Source organism: Triturus cristatus, chromosome 11 (genome assembly GCF_964204655.1).
Source record: "Triturus cristatus chromosome 11, aTriCri1.1, whole genome shotgun sequence".
Lineage (NCBI taxonomy): Eukaryota > Metazoa > Chordata > Amphibia > Caudata > Salamandridae > Triturus > Triturus cristatus.
Window position 1 is genome coordinate 86,293,771 of NC_140594.1, and position 6,973 is coordinate 86,300,743.

Here is a 6,973-nt window from a genome sequence, read left to right on the forward strand (position 1 = left end):
CACGTTTATATGAGCTACAGAGGGTTGAATGGTGTTAGCAAGGGAAGCCGAGACCTTTTCTATCTCTTGACCCAAGGCAGTGGTCTCCTGCGGTCTTGGGCGCTCTAGTTTTCCGACACAGGGAGGAGAGCTGCTGCTTGTTTCAGGGACGGGTTTGGTCTTTCGGAAGCATTGGCTCTTGCTCGGCACTCTCGAATAAAGTGGCCGCTCTTCCCACAGTATAAACAGAGTTTATTCTGTCGGCGTTTTTCTTTTTCTTCTAGCGTTAGCGGTCCTCGCAGTCCTCCAAGTTGCATGGGTTCCGTTCCATCGGTTGGTCTTGCAGGGAGATCCACGAAGGCCTTCGTGCGTATTGGGGGTAAACGTACCTCGTTTCTCCCTTTCTCGTTTTTTCGTTCTAGTAAACGATGGTCCAATTGGACCGTGAGTTCAATCAGTTCCTCGCAAGTGTTGGGCAACTGAACAACTTGCGACAGTACGTCCTTTAATTCGCCCCTTAGGCCTTGAAAGAATACCGTTGTTCTTTTTTCTGGGGGCCACTCTGTTTCTACCACGAGGCGATTGAAGGACGTAATATACGACAGCAAGTCTTGGGATCCCTGCCGGAGAGTCAGGAGTTCTCGGTCTAGGGACATCATATGGGACTTTCGGTCGAACAACTTTCGCATTTCTGTACAAAAGTCTTGAAAGTTGTGAAGCACAGGGTCGTTGCGTGCCATCAGAGGAATGGTCCAACTAGCGGCATTCCCTCCCATGTAAGACATCATAAATGAGGTTTTTGCCTCGTCATCACGGAAGATGGTTGGTTTGCATAAGAAGTGGAGTCTACTTTGGTTCAGAAATACCTCGAATTTCTTCGGATCCCCGAAGAATCTCTCGGGAGGAGCAAGAGGAATACTTTGCGTTTGTAAGACATGGACGGTGGGGACGGAGCCGTCTTGGGGAGTTGTTGAAAAGGTCCCTAGTCCTTGCGCCCCACCCCCCGATGCTGGTGAAGTGGCAGAGAGCGGAGGGGGGAGCGTCCAGTCTTTAATATAGGATCCTTTTCCTTTTTCTTGGCGGGAGATACAGGCGACCTCCCTACGGAGCGTTCCCAGCTCCTTTCTTAATTCTTGGTTTTCCAACCGTGATGTGTGTACTTCTTGCTGCAGTGCCGCTAGGCCCTCGAGTAAGGAGGTCATGGCCATATTGGAGTCCATCGTCCGGGCTGCCTAAACAACGTGGGCTTGACAATCTGTTGTGACCGTGTTGAGGAGTACACGGTGCGGTGCCACTAACCTGGCTAGGAGGCAGCAGGAACGATGACTGATGCAGAGTCCCTACTTCCCGAGGGCGCGCCGTGCCCCAGAGAGAGTACACTGCTCTACAAACAGACGTCCCCCCGGGAAGGGAGGGAGGAACACGGGATCCTGTGGGGTAGTGTTGTATTCTGGTATCGGCAGGCCGGGCGCACGTGTGTTCTACACCAACTGAAAAGACAGAATAAATGATGAGTAGGCTTCACAGAGTCCTTCCTACTGAACTCACACGCTCGTGGCTTTGTAAAACAATTCCCCCCCCTTCCTACCTGAAGGGATGAGGTGTACTCCGAGAATCCCCCTGGTGATGGTGGGCACCTAGGTAGAAGAGCCCCTCCCCTGTAGTTTATGGCAAGCTCTGTCTCTCTCGCTGTTTCCTCACAGCGATGACGCGCAGCCCAAGACTACTGCCGATGGGGTTTGCGGTCGGAGAAGCTCCGTGGAGAGCACGAGAAGGCGGGTCAAATACCCGCGTAATGGCCTAAGTACCTAGGAAAACGGGAAGCCCAGTGAAGCCCAGTGAAGTCAGGGAAAGTACAAGACGAGGTTCCCGCCGAGCGAGTAACCCCTGGTTCGCAGAGAGCGGAGGCTTGGTCAAAGTACCGTAGAAGACACCCGACCTCCGGCGGGGACACACCTTCCGCCTGGTGGCTTACCTTCACACGGCACGTAGGTTCTGGGAGTCGGTCCAAGCGCTCGGGTTCCGCGAAGCTTGAAGCACTCCCGACCTCCGGCGGGGAACACCGTCCACCTTGCGTGATCAGGGAATTCAAACTGGAACGATTGTCAAGCCCCGTTTCGCGGCATGGGCGGGGCTATATAGCCTCCCAATCAGGAGGCTCGCTAGTCCGGGCGCTCCGAGACGGCCGAGAAGGGCGTCTTGGGATTTGTAGTGTAGTCGTGGCCTGGGGATGATGTCGCTGTGTCACAAAGGTCATGACACCAGCAGAGTGACGCCATCTGTGGTGGGAGAGGGGGAGGGAATTGAAGCACGGAGAGAGGCACGCAAAGCACGCGCCCGCGCACATGCACTCAAGCTCTAGGCTGGCCATGGCAGCATCTGGTAGCACTTTTTTTACCCCTTACTAAAAGTCGAGCAAACAGCGCATGCGCTGCTCTAGGCTCGACCTAAAAAATCATCATTAACTGTTGACCTTTCAATCAAGAGTTGCAATATTGGAAATTGCTACGGTATGCTCATCATAAGGCTTACCTCCTAAAATCGGGTATGATTTTGGAGGTCCAATCTCTCAAAAAAACGATGTGTTAATCAATTATCAAGCCGTGCAGTATCTGGACTCTGACGTGCGCTACTGTAGTAACCAGGCTGACACAAGGAAAACTTGACTGGTATTTATTGGCTACATGCCTACGCTGACCAGCATCAAACGGAGCTGGAGGGGTCCCTGAGCGCTGTGCTGGGGTGCTTTGCTGAAACTGACCGGCATTGTACTGAGCCCGAGACGGAGAGGTCCTGCCTACGACAGTAGTATGATGCACAACGACTGACATCACGAAGGTGGGAGCTTACTGGGCCTGGTTGGTGACTGGCAGTGGAGAGTGCAGAGAGCTTCAGCACAGCGAAAAGGTACAGCATCGGATGGGACCTTCATAGCGATTAGCACTGGGGGACTGAGATACTGCTGGTGGGGTGAGCCCTCTCGTTGGTGGATCATGTTGGCGGCAGGGGTACACAGAACAGGCCCTTGAGAACTAAATTTGCCACTGATTGCCTGCGAGCCCAGTCGAGAGCCCAACCTATAAGCCTGAGGCCCAGCAGTGCGGCGCAGCCTGCCCCATTACCAACAGCAATGCCCACGCTTACGGTGACCCCTGAGGACTTACGTACTCGTTGCCAATGGGGAGGATCTCCAAAAAGAAGGGGTTCACTCTGCTGCAGGTGGAGGACATGGAAACTCCACACAGATGAAGAGGGCGAGTGGGCGGTGAGGAGGAAGGATGCCATCCCACTCTGGTAGACATTATACAGGCCATCACTTCCTCAAGAGAAGCCCTGGAGACAAAATGGACGCTATAGGGGCAGACCTCAATTTATTGAAGGACGACCATCATAAGCTTAAAGAGCGTGTGAAGCTTAGCGAGAAGACCTTGGAGGAGGTCCCAGAGGCAGTCGCAGCACTACAGCGTTCGCTGAAAATTATGAGGCCAAGGTTAAAGTGCTGGAAGTGAGGGCTGAGGACAGCGACGGGCGCTCCCGCCGGAACAATTTGCACATCGTGGGGATCCTGGAGCGAGAGGAAGGGGACGATGTGGTACATTTTATGGAGACCTGGATTAAGACAGAAGTGGCAGCGGAAGGTCTCTCCTCCTTCTATGCAATCGAGCGAGCCCATAGGGTCCCGACCAGGCAGCCCAACCTGGAGGCCCTCCTCGACTGATTGTGGTGTGGCTGCTTCACTACCGAGACAGGGATCACATCTTACAGCAGGCCCAGGAGAAGCGGAGTTTGAAGATTTGGAATGCCAGGGGGATGATCTTTCCGGATTTCAGCAGGTAGGTATAGAGACAACGTGCTTCCTTCCAGACTTTCAAGCGGAAGCTGTGCCAGCTGCAAATTTCTTATGCCATGTTATTCCCAGGCCGCCTCAGAGTGGTGGATGGCACAGAGACTCACTTCTTTACTCCAACACAAGAAGCCTGGGACTGGCTGGAGACGCGGCAGACACAGGTGGCAAGTACTTCGCCGTCGAGAGGGACACTCACCTCCTGCGATCCTCGAGGGCTCCTACGCCAACAGGCTGCCAACTGGAGAGACACAAAGCTGTGCGGGCTGTTACGGAGATTAGCCATGGAGAGGCTACTCCAAACTCAACTGACAGCGAACATGGTGTGGACAGATCTGAAAGCTCCCAACCCAGCAGCATGAATGGAGACTCCAAAACTGAATTACCTGTTGTCACGCTGCAAACAGCAGATGGCATTATCTGAAGATTACACCCCAAGCTGAGAAGGGGAGGGTCTTCGTGCAGATTGGTGCTGTTCATTGGAGAGGCTACCATGAGTTGGCAATAGACTACCCGCACCGGAGCAACTATTGGGGTTACAGACAACTATTAAGGGGGTGGGGGGGGGTTAACCCGGGGGGGTTCTGGGTCCTGCAGGGCCAGCCTACGCATCTCCACTTGGTTTTTCGTGACTTGTAGGTCACCGTACTGGTTTGGATGGGGACTTGTTGGTTTGCACCTGTCCTGGGGAGGGGGAGTTGGGGGAGTTTGGTTGTTGAAGGGGTTTTGTTTGGGGCCAGGCATTTTGCTGTTAGGAGGTTAGAAGGCGGGCTAACTCAGTTCGAGCAATGGGATCCCTCATAGGGATTAAATGCATTTCCTGGAATATCAGGGGGATGCATACGATGCTGGGTCGACACAAAATACTATGGGTGGGCAGAATTTGCGTAGTCTTGTTATGCAAAACTCTGCAAAACGGTAAAAAATCTCCGCGAGCACGCAGAGATCCACGAACACGCGTAATTGCTTGTTCCGCCCGTTCGCGGTGCTTTTTTCCTGTTCGTGAACACTGTATGCGTGCTCGGGGGAAAATATCTTGTAAACACGCATTTTGAAAGCGCGAACAAGCAAAAAATTCTGTGAAGCAGCGGATCGCGGAATTTTGGACAATTCCGCGCTCTCCGCGGAACACAAGATTACCCAAATTCCTCAAATTCCGTGAGCGGAGCGGAATTTACCGCCCAGGCCTACAAAATACATGCATATCTGGTGAGGACGGGGGTGCAGATTGCTCTGTTGCAGGAAACTCATTTGACGCAGAAGGAGGGGCTCACATTGCAGAAGAGATGGAGGGGACAGGTGTTTTGCACTACGTTTTCTGCCTATGCCAGAGGCACTTTGACTTGGGTGCGGGCGGGTGTTCCTTTTCAGAGTTCCAGGCTGTTGGTGGACGCAGACGGTAGATATGTGGTGGTCTCAGGATGGTTGGATGGCAGGGATATAGTGATAGGGAGCCTTAATGCCCCCAACGTGGAACAGTCCGTGTACTTTGCGCACCTCTCGAGGACGCTGGCGACCAAGCTGACAGGGTCGGTACTGTTGGGGGGGGGACTTTAACAGTATTACTGACATTGACCTGGACCGCTCTCTCCCTCTGCTCCCAGATGCTCCAGTACATAGACTCGCAGCACTCAGACGTGATTGGCAGCGCCGCTGGGGGTTGACGGACACTTGGAGGGCCCATCACCCAGTTGACAGGGATTACTCCTACTATTGCGCTTTGCACTAACTACATGTCTGGTTGGACTCGATCCTATGCTCCCCGGACGTGCATGGTGGGGTCGCGCACAGTGAATATTTGACTAGAACGGCCTCTGATCATAACCCGTTGTTATTATCCTTAAATTGGCTGCGGCTCAGGTCTACTATACCTAGATGGCGCTTGCGCCCGGAGACGCTGGAAGACCTGGTGTTTCGGGCCACGATAGGCTCAGCTATTGATGACTATTTTTTAGTAAATATCGGTACAGCGACGAGTTCACTTATTGAGGGGGATGCCTTTATTAGGGGATGCTGCATTGGGGAGGTCGTTGGAGAACGGAGGGTGCTACTAAGGGAAGTGCTATCTGCGAAGAACAGGCTACGGGAACTCAAGAGGGAAAGACCGAAGTGAGTGGATAGGCAGGCCAATCTTCTCGCTGCCCGGGAGGTCCTGGCTACACACGTCGCAAAACTACGCTGATTCAACTATAGGACATTTATTACCCAGGCCCACACGGAACAAGATATATCTGGGGCGTTGTTGGCTTGGTTGACCAATCCGGCAAGTAGAGGAAAGGTTATCCTGGAGCTGAGGGGTCTGGGGGTGAGGTATTTTACAGTCAACGTGAAATCAATATCCAGTTTTGGAGTATTATACTTCCCTATATCAAAGTAGACCTGACCCAGGGTCTGACGATGGGACGGATTTCCTGGCGGCTGTGGAGCGCAGAGGCGTCGGAGGACCTAGGAAAAGCAGTGGAGGTGGGGTAAGTCTTTAGCGCCGTCAAACATATGGCTAGAAATAAGATCCCAGGGACTGATGGACTCCCATACATAGATGTGTTAGCTCCACGGCTAGAGGCACTGTACAACCAGGCGAAACAGGACGGTTGTCTTCCTGCCTCAACGAGAGAAGCAGTAATTGTTCCGCTCTTAAAACCTGGTAAACCCCCGGAGGACCGAATGGCCTAAAGGCCCCTCGCCATGCTTCACTTCGATTATAAAATATTAAACCATATATTGGCGAGTCGGCTCTTGACCCATATGCCGATGCTTGTTCATGTGGATCAGGCAGGGTTCATCCCCATCCAGAAATACGGCAATGCATATCCGCAGGCTGCTGCGTATACTGGGGGCGCACACCTACTGCAAGGAGGAAGCATGCATTTTTACGGTCGACATTGAGAAGGCTTTTGACAGCCTAGAGTGGCCTTATCTCTTTAGGGTTCTGCGAGCCTTTGGTCTGGGGGACTACTTTGTGCAATGGTCTGTAAACCTGCTATCAATCACATTATAAAATATTGCTTGACATATTTTTAAAAGTTTTGGAAAGTTCTATCGTTCTTTTTTCCTTAGTACAAAAGCACCTCTCATGTTTTCTGTGTTTTATTTTTGGAAGCATTAAACGCCCTCGCATCCTTTGCTCAGAAGGATTCCCTTATTTTCGGA